This window comes from Gadus macrocephalus, chromosome 8, assembly GCF_031168955.1.
Source record: "Gadus macrocephalus chromosome 8, ASM3116895v1".
Taxonomy (NCBI): Eukaryota; Metazoa; Chordata; class Actinopteri; order Gadiformes; family Gadidae; genus Gadus; species Gadus macrocephalus.
Genome location: NC_082389.1, coordinates 20,168,799 through 20,187,852, shown reverse-complemented (window position 1 = coordinate 20,187,852; position 19,054 = coordinate 20,168,799). Strand labels below are relative to the sequence as shown.

General features: G+C 42.3%; 1 long non-coding RNA gene across 1 annotated transcript; it reads left to right on the top strand.

The window, feature by feature from the left end:
• The first annotated feature begins 10,101 nt into the window (after nucleotides 1–10,101).
• On the top strand, nucleotides 10,102–11,453 carry LOC132463564 (uncharacterized). The gene is made up of 3 exons (XR_009527058.1): nucleotides 10,102–10,339; nucleotides 11,005–11,062; nucleotides 11,334–11,453. It is a non-coding gene; the product is annotated as an uncharacterized LOC132463564 (long non-coding RNA).
• Nucleotides 11,454–19,054: the final 7,601 nt, after the last annotated feature.

Sequence of the window (19,054 nt, the reverse complement as noted above, 5' to 3'; positions counted from 1 at the left end):
CTACGCCCTCCCCTACTCAGTTCTGTTCGCTTTGCATTGGTGAAAGTGAGTAGGAGGAGTGGTTAAGTAAAGCCTTCAGATTGGACGGTTTGACTTTAGAGTTGCCGTCATGTTTTGTATTATTTTTTTTGCCATTATTGTTTTATAGGGACAAACATTAACACATTTCTCCTGCAGGGGATTGATAAAGTTCTATCTATGTTTCAGAAGGAAACACTTACTCATACTCCATCAAATATTCATACTCATACTTTGCAAAATACTTTCAAAGCGAGGCTGGGTGTGCCTATGAATATAGGCTACAGTGAGTTTTTTAAGGTGCTGTACAAGCAAATCATATTGTCTACTCTGTACAGTGACAAAGAGTCTACAGTAACCTACTTCATTCAATATCGTAGCCTACACTATGTACAAATGGTTTTGCTCTTCGCTCATGGCAGTTGTGACAGTAATTTTAACATGTCAGCAGGCGAGCTTCACTCATTCCAGGATGCATTATGCTTTGTCCTATAGCCTACTTGGAACGTGTTTTGAAAGGGATCTATCGTAGCCTATAGAAATGTGCCAGCTGGAATACAAAGCAAACTCTCCCTCAAATGCACATTCATGGAAGTCTTGTATTGTCATCCCCAAATAATGCTGCAATGTAATAATATACATCTTTAAATGCACAATAATGAGTCATTATTATTATTATGACTTATCAAATATTTTTATTGCCTCCCAGAATGCAGGTCTGTTATTGACTCCCAGTATCTCTAAAAACAGACTGGGAAGTAGAGCATTCAGTTACTGGGCTCCTTTACTGTGGAACCAGTTCTCCCCATGGGTCAGAGAGGCAGACACTCAAACTAAATTTAAGTACAGCCCCCCCCCTCACCTTTCGCACCTTGTAGTTTGGCCTTGGCGTCTCGCAGTCTCTCTGTGTTTCGACATATTCTCCACAGCTCCATCCCTCGGAACCAACTGCAATTTTTCCCCTGTTAAAAGGGTTTTCCCGGGAGTTTTTACTCAGTGGATGTGATCGAGGGTTTAAGGGAAGAGGATGTTGTTATGATGCTCATGCTATGTAAAGCCCTTTGAGACAAACTGTTTGTAAAAACGGACTATAAAATTGCCTTGCCTTGCCTAACCCACTTGGACTGTAATTCAGATTCATACTACTAGTTTGATCATTGACTGACTACATGAATAGTTGCACAGAGGAGATTCTTATAGAGGTCTTATAGTCAAACAATATAGGGTACATTCAAATTTGATGTGTTTAGGCCATTTATGAGATCTAGTTAACATCATTTAAAGTCATTTCCACACACATTAAAGAAAAGTAAAAAACTAAAGCAAAGAGATTTTGCAGCAATAGCACACTTTTACTTAAACAGAGTGGGATAGGAATCAGGTTAACAAAACATCTAAGAACATCTAAGCTGTCTATCACATTACCAACGCAACATTGAAACATCATAAACCATCACAAAAAAACCGCTGGAATACAAAGAGTTTGCTTTGCAATCCAGCTGGCCTGTTATGAGCAAATTTCTATTGGCTACTATAGATCCATTTCAAAACATGTTCCAAGTAGGCTATCGGACAACGCATAATGCCTCCTGGAATGAGTGAAGCTTGCCTGCTGACATGTTAAAATGACTTGTCACAACTACCATGAGCAAAGAGCAAAACCATTTGTACATAGTGTAGGCTACAGTAGCCTATTCGATATTGAATGAAGTAGGTTACTGTACACTCTTTGTCACTGTACAGCAGGGGTGGGGAATGTCCGGCCTCCGGGCCGTATACGGCCCGCGAGGCCATTTCAACTGGCCCGCAATGCAATACAATTTTTATATTTTATATCTTCATATACACGAATACACAAATATACATGAATAAAAAAAAAAATCAGGAAAAAAAATATATCGCCCGTCATTAGTTTTCCGAGACAGAGTCCTATGTCCGAGTCAACGTCAGGGTCAGTGAATACAGCATGTGATGTACGTACCACTGCATTGGGTCGGAGTGACTGACACATGACAAGTACCGACACAGACAAGTGATGCATCATGGCGACTGTCAAGAAAAGGAAGGTGGACGCAGAATGCCGCGTATTTCAGGAAAAATGGACAAATTACTTTTTCTTTGTTGAAGTGAAAGGCAAGCCAGTGTGCCTAGTTTGTGGCGAGGCGCTTGCGGTGATGAAAAAGGCCAATGTCGAGCGCCATTACAGCTCGAAACATGCTAAACTCGACGAGTTGAAAGGACAAATGCGTTTGGATAAAATTAACGCTCTTCGTCGGAGTTTGGGTGCTCAACAAGCAGCTTTCACACGGCCACAGACTGACAGAGAGAATATTACGCGTGCAAGTTTTGTGGTGAGTGAACTGATAGCCACGAAGCTGAAACCTCACGCTGAAGGAGAGTTCGTGAAGGAGTGCCTCGTAGCCGCCGCGGAGCTGCTCGCGCCCGACAAAGTGAAATTATTTGAAAGCGTCAGTTTGTCCCGGAGAACCGTTTCAGAAAGGATTACTGATATGGCGCAAGATATTGAAAAAACACTCAAGAACACTGCAAGAGACTTTGAGTATTTTTCTCTGGCCTGTGACGAGACAACAGACATCACACACACAGCGCAGCTTGCCATTTTTCTGCGTGGGATTACGTCTGAGTTTGAAACAAAGGAGGAGTTGCTGTCTTTGCAAGCCATGCATGGCACTACTAAAGGTGAGGATTTGTTCAATCAAGTTATTGTGGCCATGAACAATTTTGAACGGCCATTTGAGAAGTTGAGCGGCATCGCCACTGACGGAGCTCCCGCAATGGTTGGCGCGCAAAAAGGATTGACTTTAGTCAAAAAAGAAATGAGCCGACTGAGTCTGGATCCAAGTGATTTAGTTGTATGCCACTGTATCATACATCAAGAGAGTTTGTGTGCACATTCCCTGAAGCTTAACAATGTGATGAAAACAGTTGTGTCCACCATAAACTTCATTAAAAGCAGAGGGCTGAACAACCGCCAGTTCAAGGAGTTACTCAGCGAGCTTGAGTCAGAGTATGGTGATCTGGTTTATCATTGTGAAGTGCGATGGCTGAGTCGTGCAAATATGCTCGCACGGTTTTATACACTGCGGGAAGAAGTCAGACGCTTCATGGAGATGAAGGGTAAACCTGTCATGGAGCTCAGTGATGGCAAGTTCCTCCGTGATCTGGCCTTCATGGTGGACATCAGCAAGCACCTGTCAGAGCTAAACATCAAGCTGCAAGGTCCCAACCAGCTCATCAGCTCTCTGCTTTCAAATGTGAAATCATTTGAAGTGAAGTTAAGGCTTTGGCAAGGACAGCTGGAAAGGGGAAACACTGTGCACTTTCCCACCCTACAAGAACAAAAGCCTGATGTTACGACTGAATATGCTGGTGAGTGTGCAAAACTCATCCAGGCATTTGATGAGAGGTTTCATGATGTGAAAAATATACAAAAGGAACTCGACGTGTTTGCGACACCATTTAATGTGCAACCGTCTGATGTGCCAGACAACCTCCAAATGGAAATAATTGATCTGCAAAACAACAACGAGCTCAAAGCCAAGTACCACAACCTTTCTCTGCTGGACTTTTACAAACTGTATGTTCGTGCTGAGGATTTTCCCATCCTGAGGAGACATGCCCTGAAGTTTGCATCTCTGTTTGGGACAACGTATCGCTGTGAACAGTTCTTTTCAAAACTGACTCTTGCAAAGACTCGCTTCCGCTCAAGACTGACTGACTCAAACTTGGAAAACCAGCTTCGAGTAGCATCATCATCACTGCCAGCTGACATCAGACGCCTTGCTAGAGAAAAACAGTTCCAGCCATCACATTAGGTGAGTCTAGAAATGCAGCAAACATGAGGCTTAGTAACACAGCAGTTATTGTCTTTTTTTTCATCTTTAGTTATGTGTTCATAATGGTATGGCCCTCTGAGGACTTTGGAAAAATTGAAATGGCCCTTGATGTGAAAAAGGTTCCCCACCCCTGCTGTACAGAGTAGACGATATGATTTGCTTGTACAGCACCTTAAAAAACTCACTGTAGCCTATATTCATAGGCACACCCAGCCTCGCTTTCAATATAACACGCCCTCGCATTCTGTAAACAGTAACACCATCAGTAAATAATAATATGAAAACAATATAAAATATCTTTCAACAAGAAAAAATAATTAGTTTACTGTAAATGGATAAAGGTCAACAGATGCGCAATGTTCAGCTGTCAGAAATGTGTTGTGATCACTTGTATTCCTCATAGCACTCAGGCTGTGAGGAAATCAGCAGCCCCGATCGCAGCTCCTTTGATGTGAACGCGCACAGAGCGCAAAGCTCAAAGCCGGACAATGATGTCGTAGTAAAGCCCTCCGGTCTACTCTGCATGTATTAACTGTGGCTAAACATCAACTGCACTGAAGTCATCATAACTTCAGAAGTTCTCATATTCAAATGATTATTTATGAATACTATTATTGTTATTTGAAGCCGTGTCAGTCTTGACTGTGGGTGGTGTGGTCCTCTGTGTCTTCTAGTGTCTATAATACATTAATATTTTTGTCGACATTATCAAACGGAAGAACTTTTATTTTGAAGAGCAAATGGCAACGAAGCACACTAGCCAATAAGAGGACCCGCCCACCGGCGGAAACCAGATATTGAGTGGTAAATTCGTTTTGTTAAGAAGAACCAAAAAACGAATAAACAAACTGAAATTTTGATTTTCTTTTTTTTGGACAAAACGAAAAAACGGCTGGTTTTTGGTTTCTGCTTATATCAATTATTCCCAGAAAACAGAGTAATAATACGTACCTTGCTCAACAACGCTCCATTTTGACAACTTCCAGCGGACTTCACCATCCAGCACACTGAGGCTGAGAAGCGGAGGAGGAGACGCTGTGCGCGGCTGCAGATCCGACTGGAACTAGCTTCACAAAAACACATCGAGAACTGCTGCAGCTTAATCTTTACGGAAACCTGGCTGGAGAACAAGACCCCAGACTCGGCTATTGAGCTAGATGGCCGCACTGCCTATCGAGCAGATAGAACAGCAGACATGGCTTTGTTGCCATGGCGGCGGCGCACATAGTTGCAACGGCCCTGAGCTCCCAAAATCTGGCATGTTTTTTTGTAATTTTTGGTAGCACTTACTATTATTCCACACAGTTTTTCACACTGCTTTTAAACCCAGACAATGAAGTACAGCCGAAATTAACTTTTAAATCTCAACAACGCTCCATTTCGCCAACTCCCAGCGGACTTCACCATCCCAGCCGAGATCACCAGATCACCATCCAGCACTCCGGAGGCTGAGAAGCGGAGGAGGAGACGCTGTGCGCGTCTTTTCAGTGTGAAAAACTGTGAACTGGACTGCATTGCTGCACTGTACTATTTTCCATCTATTGCAGGACTGCAGCCCCCCCCCTCTCACTCTCAAACATCACAACTATGGACTGGACTTGCTGCATTCTCATTCATGTTATTATTGTTATTTATTTATTTATTTATCTATTATTTATTTATTAATATATTTATATTTATATACTATGCCAGTGGTGATGCTCTAAACTTAATTTCGTTGATTAACTCTGTTGAACAAGGACAATAAAGAAATCTAATCTAATGTTTTTCTCATGAAGCCCTCAGCGCTGTCACGCCAAATTTGTACCGGGTGCCAAATTTGTACCGGGCACGTCATCCATATGTAATCCATTCCAAACCTGCCTGGCAACAGATGATCGCGTCGTCCATTGCCTGGCAACGGACGATCGCGTCGAATGGCGTGAAAGGTTCACGAACATTCGCGAACCTACTATCTAGCGATCCGTTATCTGTATTGTGCTGATTCGTCCTTGACCTGCTTTAAACACTCAGTTTAATTGCTAAATTTGATTAAACAATTAAATACAATACAAATATAAAGTAAAAACAAGTGTTATCTAGCGATCCGTTTTCTGTATTATGTTATTTCGTCTTTGGCAACATGAGCGCAAATGTTTTTTGAAACACGCTCTAAACACTCAGTTTACTAGCTAAATTTGATTAAACAATTAAATACAACACAAATATAAAGTAAAAACAAGTGTTATCTAACGATCCGTTAACTGTATTATGTTATTCCGTCTTTGGCAACATGAGCGCAAATGTTTTTTGAAACCTGCCCGGCAACGGACAACCCTTACGTAATCAGCTGTCCGTTGCCTGGCAACGGACAGCTGATGACGTGCCCGGTACAAATTTTGCACCCGGTACAAATTTGGCACCCGGTACAAATTTGGCGTGACAGCGCCTCAGAGTATACACTTATTATCCTCATTTGTATTACTATTATTATTATTATTATTATTATTATCGTTAGTAAATTAATATAATGTAACTAGAAAATGTATTTCCTGCAGAAAATGCGGTGATTGCTGTAGTGCAAAGTGAGGTTGAGAATATTTTTTAATAAAGCCATAGATTAAGACATAAAGAAACGTTAAATGGCTTAAATCAAGTGAAGGGATTTGAACAAAAGTTCAAACGTCTAAATGGAGTAAACAATGTAATCATACACACCATTAAGAAAAAGTAAATGGTTGGAAACTAATAAAGTGACCACTGAATGAAAAGCGCAAAGCATTGCTAAAAATGTAAAATGAATTGAACTGAAGAATCTGAAATGTCAAATGTATTGCCCTGCACTGTGTGTGCTCGTGTGTCTTCAAGAGAATAGCGATCTGGGGTCACATTTATAAAACTGTGCGTGGGATCGTTAGGCCTACTAAAAGTGTACCTACGCCCACAAGCCAAGTTTTGCGTGCGCCAAAAAATATTCCGATTTATAAAACCCTGCGTACGCACACCGTACGCAATCTTTGCTTTATAAATCACAGAGTGCCTACAAGTGTGCGCAGCTGAATCAGCTTCACGTTCCGCCCTGTGCACGCCCATTTTTAACCATAAATGGTCGATGTAAAGGACCTCATGAATGCGATCTGCATATAAAACAGACTCAGATGCAAGTATTATGTCTTGTTGTCCGAAACAATGGCAGAAGTACTGAGAAAAGCAAAAAAAACGAAATTTCAGAGGTTGAAGTGGAGACAGTTGTGGGTGAGATTGAGGCCCTAAAAAGTATTTTTGTTCGGCGGTCACGGGATTGGGATCGCCAACAACAAAAAGCAGAGCGAGTGGCAAAATGTTGCTGCAGCAGTGAACTCTGTCAGTAGCACGGAGCGCACAGTCCCAGAATTAAAAAAGAAGTGGTCTGACATAAAGGTAGGTAGGCCTATGTAAATTACCAATCAAACGTTATGGTCCCTAGTATAGACCCTCTCCCTCCGAATCCTGCCATTTGCATGGTCCGCCAGAAGTGCCAAATGGTGCAGCATTACCACGGCGCTCACCTCTGTATTTATAGGGTTACGGTAATAAGACTGACCGAGAACACCTTGGATAATCAGTTTGTAATCACCCACGAAAAAGGTTCTCGAACATAACCCCTTTTTAATGCCTGATTTGTCATGAAAAGCATCAAGAGTAACGGACAACGATTGTGATGAGGAGTGTGGCTTGGTTTTCCACACCTGGGATTTAATTGACATTTGATTAGGCCTATGTGTTTACAGTGTCACATAAAAATATTAGGTTATTGACACATGTTGGACAGATGCTTTATTCCATGTAGTCGCGCCGTCAGTGGACAGTATATGGAGTGGAGGGGATTAAATATAGAGATTTTTTTTTAATTTATATTCTAAGGAGATTTTTCTGGAGATATAACTGAGAATAACGAAGTTGATTTAAATTATTCTGATTACATAGATTTAACGCATGATACGGGCTGAAATTAAATTTATGAAGGGCGGTGATAAAACATAATCGTTCTTCTTCAGTTCACCACCACAGCATCTGTGTCGCCAATTCTCATTTTCCTCCAAACCATGTGTACGCATGGGTCAGAGTTTGCTTAGGGCTGCGCACATTCTCCCATCAAGTTGGTTTTTTATAGATCACAACCTTGGCGTGGAAAGTCACGTACGCCAATTTCAGCCCCGTTTTGTGCGTACGCAACGGTTATAAATGAGACCCCTGGTGCGTGACTAAAAGTAGCTCAATTCATACTTTGCAATCACGTGACTATCATGGCTACCTGCTGTTTCTCAATTCAGGGGACGCATCCATGGCATTTTTATTGTCTTTGGATAACTTGTTTCTGTTATTAGGTTAAGTGCGGTTAACGGGGTTGGGGTCTGTATTGTTTGTGTGTTTATTGTGTGTAGTGTTGTCGGTAACCGTTACCCGGAGTCGTATGTCCGTTGGTCAGGTGTGCCGTGTTTCTGTATGTGTGTGTGTGTGAATAAAGGGCAGCTCTCAGGGTCGTGCGGTGTACTGAGGCACGAGAGTTGCGCCGCCATTTAAACCTGGGTTCCCGTCTCGTCCTTCCTGCGCTGCTCGCCACAGTATGGAGTGACGGGATTAAATATGGAGATTTTTTTTTAATTTCTATTCTAAGGCGATGTTTCTGGAGTTATAACTGAGAATAACGAAGTTGACTTAAATTATTCTGATTACATAGATTTAACGCATGATACGGGTTGAAATTAAATTTATGAAGGGCGATGATAAAACATAATCGTTCTTCTCACTCTACAATTCTTCTGTCTGACTTCAGTTCACCACCACACCATCTGTGTCGCCAATTCTCCTTTTCCTCCAAACCATGCGTACGCATGGGTCAGAGTTTGCTTAGGGCTGCGCACATTCTACCATCAAGTTGGTTTTTTATAGATCACAACCTTGGCGTGGAAAATCAGGTACGCCAATTTCAGCCCCGTTTTGTGCGTACGCAACGGTTATAAATGAGACCCCTGGTGCGTGACTAAAAGTAGCTCAATTCATACTTTGCAATCACGTGACTACCATGGCTACCTGCTGTGTCTCAATTCAGGGGACGCATCCATGGACAAAACGCATCCTTCGAAGGGTGCATTCGAAGGGCGATTGCGTCACTGCGACGCGTCAAGGGCTGTCCCATTTCGAAGGCTCCTTCAAATGCGGCCGACAAAATGCTGACTTCTTTTCCCGGATTTGAAGGATCCCTCACGGCCCAACGTATCCCAAGATTCATTGCGCGTTGGATTTTTTCAGAAATGGCGTCAGAGAGAGCGGAAGCGGCATTTTTTTTATTTATTTTTTATTTATTTTTTGGGCCAAACAAAAGAAAATGTAATGATTTATATTTCAACAATCAAAACAAAAATAAAATAGGGAAAATCAACAGCTTCAAAAATGAACTATGTCTTAAATACAATACCACAACAATACTAACATAATACTAATTGAAGTTAAACGAAAGATCAAAGGGGACAAAATCTCAACAGTTGCCTTTCAACGAAAAGCCATGTTGCCTTTCAACAACACTACCGTGTTGACTCCCAACACGGTGGGTCAAAATCCCCCTTGCATCCTGTCTCAATGATAGTAAACCCATCATTAGTCCAAGTCACGCCATCAATGTCCAATTGAAATCAGAGGGCAGCCATAACTCAAATACTTAAACACGAAATGAAGAGGCTGTACGCTTACTTTTTAAAATGTTACTTAGCACTGGTGCTAGCAAGCAAAAAAATTCAGTAGCACAAAAATAATTTTGGTAGCACACATAGGCCTACTAAAGTCAAAGTAGTAGTTTGTCATGGTGTCAAAGCCGAAGCCCTTGCACTTGTGGCTGTACGCTTACTTTTTAAAATGGTAGCACTGGTGCTAGCAAGCAAAAAAATTCAGTAGGACAAAAATAATTTTGGTAGCACACATACTATAGTAAAAAAATAACAATTATTCTGATATAACTATATGAACAAATTTAACAACAGTAAAGTGACAATGAACATATTAAATAGTAAAGTGACTATGAGAGCCTCTTTTAAAATATCAGCAGCCAGAAGTGGTGAACACATTCAACAAAATTAAGTAATTATTACAAATTTAACAAACACTTACGCCTCGTTTCCACATACGTATGTTTTTCGTATGCGTGCTTCCGTAAATTTACGGAAGGGGTCGCTAGTGTTTTACGTACGGACATGAATTAATTTAGGGACAGCCAAAAAGATGGAGAAGGGTCCAGCTGCAGGCTTGGGCGTTCCCGTCATGACACAAAAACGCCCATCGGGCGTTCCCGTCATGACACAAAAACGCCCATCAGGCGTTCCTGTAGCGTTTCAATCAATCAAGAAGAGGTGAGTGAGTTTCGCAAGGTATGCTACCCTTCCTTTTTTGGCGGTTTTACCTCGTAGTAACTTTCCAGAAAAACGAAAGGGTTATGATGAGAGATTATGTCAGTAAGTATGATATTGTTTATTTGACAACATTGGCTGTGAAGTATTCTAATTTAAATCACTGATTTAGCTGTGGTATCGTTGTATCCGAATCCGATATAAATACTCGTGACAAGCATGGTTCGGTAGCAGCGAATGCTATGCTATCGTCCATAAAAGTTGCATATACTATTCAGAAATCAGCAACGTTTAAGACGGTTTGTAGGTAGAGGGTAAAGTTTGCAGCGAAGGCTTTGCCGATTATTTTACTGTGAGGTTAACATTACCAAAGTACATTGTTAAGTTGGATGTTAAGGTGTCAGCTGGCATGGTAAGAGGCATGAAATCGCGGCCACTCTGCTTCGTTGTGGTGACACACGCATCGGATTAAACTGTGCATGTAAACGTACTACGTCTAAACTAACTAGTATGTTTACATGCATGGCATATCAGAGAATTCTGTCAGTTCGGTCGCGGCGCAACGAATGAATAAAGATCGTTAGCACTCTGAAAAACAGGTGACAGATGTGCCCTTAGTTACTACTTTATTACCTCGTTGATGACCAACGTTTAGGAAAACATGTACTTTTAATTCACCCTTGGGTGAAACCGAAGCGTAGTGTGTACTGAATGCGTGTTGATGATGATGCATATGAATTGCAACTTACACGTCTTCCAAACCTTTTCAGTACCCTGGCACATGCTTTGTCCAATGGACCATGGAAGGGACTTTACTTGGCTGACGAGGTAAAACGTGTGGCTGGCGCACGATTCATTGCATCTCGTAGAGTAGCATTCACTGGTAGACAGGCAGGCCTCTAGATTGTTTATTATGATTTAATGAAGTGTTCCTATGTGACGCTGATGGGCCCTGGTTGCTGCTAAATGCTTGTTGAAAGTGCATTGTGCACTTTTTGTATGTAGCTACAAAATGAGGGTGGATATCACTTTATAGTTTATAAGCATTATATACTAATAAGAATCATTGACAAATCACATTCCCCTTTTACCACCACAGGACGCACCTCACCAGTATCAGAGCAACAGCTGTGGGGTGTTTATGCTGATGGTGAGATGCATTATTTTCAGAAATGATGACTGATGACTAGTTTGTAAAAAACAATTTCAGTACGCAATGTATTCTACCCTCAAAAGCAATATGATTTCAGTGAGGTGAGTTCTTTCAAATCTCAATCAGATGTGTAGCATGAAATATAAGGCTTTTAATAATTTAGTCATCCTTACTGGAGGCTACAATTAACATGCATCATAGGTCATACACATTACTTTGTCTTCAGGTACTGCACTTACGGGAGGAGATGGCTACATCTTCACAATAATTTACACTGCCATAGTACACTGCTAAACAGTACTGTAACATGGATTTGTATTAGGCTATGAAGTAATTTAAAGCATAACTTTACTTTTCAGGAGGTGGTGGTTGGACAGCTGTTGGAGACCTTTATGCTTGAAAGGTTTATATACTGTGTCCATGTTGCTATTTACTTATTTTTGGTGCTCACGAAGATCGTAGCCAATACACTTGTCTCTCTGTCTCTAGCCCTGCAGAACTAGCTGGCTCCTTCTCACCCTCTCCATCTCCCCATCTCAGTCACACCTTCCAATCACTAAGCAGTGAAAGGTATTACATACTATGTCCATACTTTTCTATTTACGTATATTCTCTCTTGCTCTTTCTCAGACTTTTGATCGATCAGTGACTGCCTTTTTGTTTAATGGTGTGGGTAGTGTTGGTCTGGGCTTGTGTGATTGAATTGAAGGTTGATTATAATCCCTGTTTCTCTCCCTCTCTCTCGCTCTCCTTCACTCTTTTTCGGCTCTCTCGCTCTCTCTAGCCCTGCAGGACTAGCTGGCACACCAAGCTCACCCTCCATCTCCCCATCTCAGCCACACGCTCCAATCTGGCACAACAGAGGACAGGCCATTCTTACCACCCGAAGTCCTTCAGCAAATTGTACAAGAGACGCTGAGACTGGACATGGCGATGCTTGGCGTGTTCAACAGGGTTTCAAACACATTCTGAGAACTAATCAAGCCTCTCCATCCTTCCATATATATAAACGACAGTTTGGCAGGGGACATTAAGCTTAATAAAGACAATCTCATATACATAACGGTTAGAAAGATTTACAACAATGCAGGCTGTGGCAGTGGCCTTGCGCTACGCCTCAAAGGCTTCTCAAAAAAAGAAGAATTGGCCAAGCGCACCCCTGGTACTGAGGAACGTTGCATATGGCAGGTTTGTCATAAAAGATGTCTGCCTAGCATAATGTTCTTTTATTACTCCTTTTTTGTTTTATTTGGGACGTCTTTTTTTGCAATCCCTTCCATTTGTAAATGTACATACTACTGTAGTAAATGTATCTGCCCAGAAATGCTGGTATTTTATTACTCCTTTCTTTTTTGTTTTTGTGGCAAATGCTATACGATGTATAACATACATTTGTGCCTACGATGTATGTTGTAAGGTTAATTGTTACAGAGCAATTACTGTATTTTGTCTTTATTGAAAACATTCAGTGGGAAAAGTAAGTGAACACTTGGGAGTCAAATGGCCTACTGTTTGAGCCTTCATAGTGTCTGGTAACTGGATTTGAACTGCATAATGTCCCAAGTGTTATTTTAATCTATTCATTATTTAATTTGGGCATATTCTTAAACAACTATCAAACATCGCACTTATACCTAATACGGTAATACCCTACCTATACTAACCCAGAAGATAATGAACTTGAGATCATGGAGCCTCCCTGTAATGATCGTGTTGCATCAAGTTTGATGCAAAGTGTGGGCCGAGATCCGACACATAAATGTAAGCTAACATTCTGTAGGCCTAGCTGGCTAACGTACCCGTATTACGAGATCGAAGAAGAAGGGGGCGCTAACGTCAGTTCTATGCTGCCCATACTACTAGATCGACGAAGAAGAACGGGGCGTTCCAGCCTGCGTAAACGAGAACGCCCACCACACGAGAACGCCGGGGGGGCGTTTTAGTCTGCGTGAACGAGAACGCCCACGACACGGGAACGCCCATTTGTGTCTGCAGTCGGATGATATTGAAAAGATGGGGGAACGTATGATAATGGCCGTTTTTAGGAGACCGGTACTTTGGAACATGAGGATCGACATATACAGAGATAAAAACAAAACCAACCAGGCTTGGAAAGAGATCGGCGAGGAGTTTGGCCTGCCAGGTACTTACATGTTTTGTGAAAAACATAAAAACTTTCATACGGTATCTCCGTAAAACGACGGCGAAAGTTAAATTTTTTGAACGTATATTACGGACATACCGGACAAAAATTTTACGGAGGGGAGGAGTCTCGGAGGAAAAACGGACATTACGGAGAATCACATAGGAATGAATGGACTTTCGGTCGGAGACGGTTGGATCGCATACGAGAATGTACGTATGTGGAAACGAGGCGTTATTTATTAACCTCTGATGTCCTTTCCCCTGCCTTGAGGCAATATTTACAAAACATAGACTTCTTAGATTGGTCGTAGACCAGCCAATTGAACTACTGGGGGTTAAACCTGTACGTTTTCCCGTTGGCCGAGACGGAGTCATGGGTGGAGTCGGCTTCGTCCGAAGGTGCCGGTTCAGTGCTTGTGGTCGCCGAGTCAATCTCTTCCATACGTGGATTTTTTTTCCAAGTTTCCATCTTTATTTGATGAAGAAGAACTCCCGAATACAGAGAAATACCTTTTAATTTTTCTGTTTTGCTTAAAAAGTGAATTTCCCGCAACCGTTACAAAGCCTCTTCCTCAACGTGTGAATGTTCGGGAAATGTAGTTTTTTAGTTGTTCAGCGGAACTGGCGAGCCCATAATTCAAAATACATTTCCCTACATGCATCGCTCCCATCATGCTCCCACACACTCGCGCTTAGCAGTGCCATTGAAAGTCGTACAGAAAGACGTATTTTCTTTCGGCACGGGTCCTCACCCTTTCGCACCGGTGCGAGTGGACTTGTATTTATCCTCGCACGTTATATATTTTAATAGTAAATGCGATCAAAACTTTCGCACTGTACAGCCCTTTATAAATAAAATAGCAGAAACTGTCAGAGTTAGAAATCAAAGTTAGAACTCAATGACGCTGAAAGATACCAACAGAGATGGAACCTCAGGCTCCATGGCGTCCCGGAGGAGAAACAGGAGGACATCAAGGCCAAAGTCATCAACATCTGCTGCTCCATGGTGCCTGACGCCCATGCAAAGATCAGAGAGGACATCGACATCGTTCACCGGCTTGGCAGGTACCAGGAAATATGAGAAGATCCAGGACGACCATCATCCGCTTCACAAACAGATCCACGCGGGACCTCCTGTGGAAGAAGGCGGAGACCTGCGAATACCTTACAAAGAATAAGTTGAGGTTTGCCGAGGATCTGTCTTCTGCGGACAAAACTTTACGAGACAACTGTGGCCCATAATAGAAGGTGCGAAGAAGGAAGGGAAAAAAGCACACTTTGCAGGCGTTCATGTGATAATCGATGGAAAGGAGATACTTCCATCTTTGCCCCCAAAATAAACACGTTCGGCCGGTCTCAAATGGACACATTCTCCTAAGATGATGCATACCTTGAACTAACTACACCACTCCTCCTGTTTTCACCTAAGTGCTGACCATTTATTACCTTTTTGTGGGTAAAGCTTATTTTTTCTCTTTCTTACTGTTAAAAGGTTCGGGAGATTGTTTAACACGGTTACTTAGAATATATTTTCTATTATTAAGGGATAGAAATTGTTCGCTGTAATTTCATAGCACCTTTCATTGTTATACTGTCTTTTTCTGTTTTTTCTCTTAATGCCAGGGGGTTGAGACAGAATGTTAAATGAAAGGCTTTATTCTTATTTGCAAAGCAGCAAAAAACTGACGTTTCTTTTTTCCAGGAAGCGCATTCAGTTATAGATGATGCATTTTTATGGAAAGCACAATGGGCTAATGACATTTGGTTCTCGAATGGTACAGAAAGAGCAGCTGGTGCTGCAACTTTAAAGAAGTGTTTCGATGGGAATATTTTACATTCTAAGGGTGACCCAAATGGTCGTTACTTTATTTTGATTGTTGACATGAATGATACCATAATTTTACTCTTCAATAATTATGGGTATGATTCAAAACAAGAGAATGGCATTTTATTTGATGATTTGGAAATCTACATTTTACATTAGTTGTCGAAATATCCAAATTTATTAATATTAATGGGAGACAACTTTAACATAGCATTAGATAGTTTATTAGATAGATATCCTCCTCGAACTAACAATTCTATGGCCTTTAACTTGACGCACTTTATGCTGAAATTCAACTTGAAAGATATATGGAGAGAAAAGAATCCTGGAATGAGTTCATATACTTGGGTAATAAGGCTTGTACTAGTTTATCACGAATAGATTTCTGGCTGATTTTTCCAACTGTTTAGACAATAATGACATTAAGGTCAATATTCTTACAACCCCCCTAACTGATCACAAAGCTATCTCAATAAATATTTCACTGAACAATAACCACAATATTTAGCAGAGAATGGGTTCATATTGGAAATTAAATAGCTCTAGAGATAGAGCTATTTAATTCTAAATCTAATAGCTCTCTGACCAACTTGCTCCCTTCCTCCTCGGGCTCTTTTTAGAATGTATAGATAATGAAACCCTCCCACCCCTTTAACTCAAGGCCTCATAACTCTTATCCCAAAACCTAATAATGTCTAGTTCTTGACTTAAATGACTATTCAGATTTATGTTTAGATGAAAGTTTTATTATTTTCTTAGATTTTCAGAAGGCTTTCGATACAATTGAGCATAAATGTATCTTCCATGCCTTAGAGAAATTTGGATTTGGTTCATACTTTAACAATGCAATCAAAACTATGTACAAAAATGGAAACCGTTCAATTAAATTACATGCTGGTACTTACCCTAGATTCTTTTTAAATCAACTACTCACTGAATCCATAAAGCTTAGTCCACTTAAAGGTATCTCAATGGCTGATGGTGAGGTCATCATCAGTCAGCTGGCTGATGATACAACACTTATTTTAAGGGATGCCTCTCAGATACCTGTAACCATTGATTTGATTAAAACTTTCTCCATTGCTTCCGGGCTAAATTTAAACCTTAAAAAATGTGAATTGCTTGCTCTTTTGGGCCAAACAAAAGAAAATGTAATGATTTATGTTTCAACAATCAAAACAAAAATAAAAAGAGGAAAATCAACAGCTTCAAAAATAAACTATGTCTTAAATACAATACTACAACAATACTAACATAATACTAATTGAAGTTAAACGAAAGATCAAAGGGGACAAAATCTCAACAGTTGCCTTTCAACTAAAAGCCATGTTGCCTTTCAACAACACCACCGTGTTGACTCCCAACACGATCTACTGTCTATATAAGAGATGCCCGGACAAACCAGCATTGCCGAGTATTTTCCTCTCCAACGTTAGATCAATTGCTATCAAGATGGACGAACTGAGACTGCGGGTTGCAACTAACAACATCGTGAAGGATAGCTGTGTGCTTATTTTCACGGAAACCTGGCTCCAGGTGTCCATTGCCGACTCTGCGGTAGCACTGGAGGGACGTACAGCTCACCGAGCTGATAGAACTAAGGCTAGTGGGAAACATCACGGTGGCGGCTTACTAATTTTCACTAAAGACAGCTGGAGCTCCAACACTAGAACTGTGAGTAGCCACTGTTCCCCGGAGTTGGAATATATCACAGTTAAATGCCGGCCTACACACCTCCCGAGGGAATTCAATGCCGTGCTGATCACAGCTGTTTACATTCCTCCCGACGCTGATGCGAACATAGCACTAGCTCAGCTACATGACGTCATCAGTAAACAACAGAGCATGGACCCTGAGGCAGTACACATTATCGCCGGGGACTTTAATCACGTCAATCTAAAGGTAGTACTTCCGAAATTCTACCAGCACATTAAATGTGCCACGAGGGGAGAAAAGACACTGGACAAGGTTTATACCAACATTAAACTAGCCTACATAGCTAGACCGCTGGCTCACCTAGGCAAGTCAGACCATGTGTCCATCCTTCTGATTCCAGCGTACACCCCCATCAGGAAAAGTGCTCCCATCACCACTAGGACAGTCAAAACCTGGCCAGCAGACTCCACGCCACTGTAGATCAGTCTCCATGACACCAGATGGGAGGAATACGAGCATGAGGACCTGGAACGGTTCACATCAACGGTCCTCCAACATGTCAGGAACTGTGCAGACTCGTTCACCATGGACAAGCCTGTCCGGGTTTACCCCAACACAAAGCCATGGATGAACAGAAAGGTGCTGCAGCTGCTCAGGGAGAGAGACTCCGCTTTCAGGTCAAAAGACAAGGCCCTCTATAACATCGCCAGGGCTAACTTGGACGAGGCATCAAAGAGGCCAAGGCGGAGTAGAAGGGCAAGATCGAAGACTGCTTCCGGAGCAACGACTCGAGGCGGGTGTGGCAGGGGGTCCAGCACATGACCAACTTCAGAGCCAACAGGCTCTCCGCCGACGGGGATAACCCACCGCTGGCGGAAGAGCTGAACTCCTTCTACGCACGGTTCGAGATGGGGCCGGGCGGGGAAGCAACATCACAACCCCCACACCCACCTGCCCCCAGCAGCCTCACCCTCACAGAACACGAGGTCAGACGCACGCTGAAGGCGGTGAACCCCAGAAAAGCAGCAGGGCCGGACGGCGTTCCGGGACGGGTGCTGAGGGACTGTGCTGACCAGCTGACCGGGGTCCTCACCAAGATCTTTAATCGGTCCCTGTCCCAGGCCATCGTCCCACCCTGCCTGAAAACCTCTACAATCATCCCGGTCCCAAAGAAAAGCACTGTGAGCTGCCTCAACGACTACCGCCCGGTGGCACTCACACCCATCACCATGAAGTGCTTTGAGAAGCTAGTCCGTAGTCACATCATCTCATCCATGCCGCCCAGACTAGACCCACACCAGTTTGCCTACCGAGCCAACAGGTCCACAGGAGACGCCATCGCGACGGTTCTCCACTCCACCCTGTCCCACCTGGAGGAGAGGAGTAGCCAGGGCCGGATTAACCAATGGGTTTTATGGGCACGTGCCCAGGGCCCCGCCCAGCCAGAGGGCCCAAGACTCGTCCGAAATATTTCTTTATTTATTTTCGGGCGGGCCCCTTTAAGTTGCGAATGAGTCAATATCAGCGCACGCCGGTTGCCTCGGTTTCAATTAGAAACGTTTACCAACGTTTATCCCCTGTTTGAGTGTAGCGGAATGTACTGTACAGGCTGTAAACTACACTGTTTCTCTAAAAATCTGTTTGATCGATGAAATACTGTGTTCATTGGTGTTTTCATTAACACATATTAATGTATATTGTACATCATAAGTAAAGATCTCTGCGCCTTCACTTTACATTCATGTTGTGTGTCAGATGGTGTTTGTTTAGGGGGGAATTTAATACGGTTGCACTGACATTTTATCAATGGGTATGGTATGAACTTACTCCCGCCAAATCTCCGCAACGTATTTACTACTGTTCCGCTGGTGCAACATAGTTACATTCCCCCACCCCTTTTCTCTCTCACGTTGCTTACATTAACGGCAAAACTTAACAAACTTAGTGCAAACATGAGTGAAAGAAGTGGATGGAGCAAACGAAAAAAGAAAAGAGAAAAAGAAGAAAAGAATGCGTCAATGCTAAGGAGCCTGCCATCAAT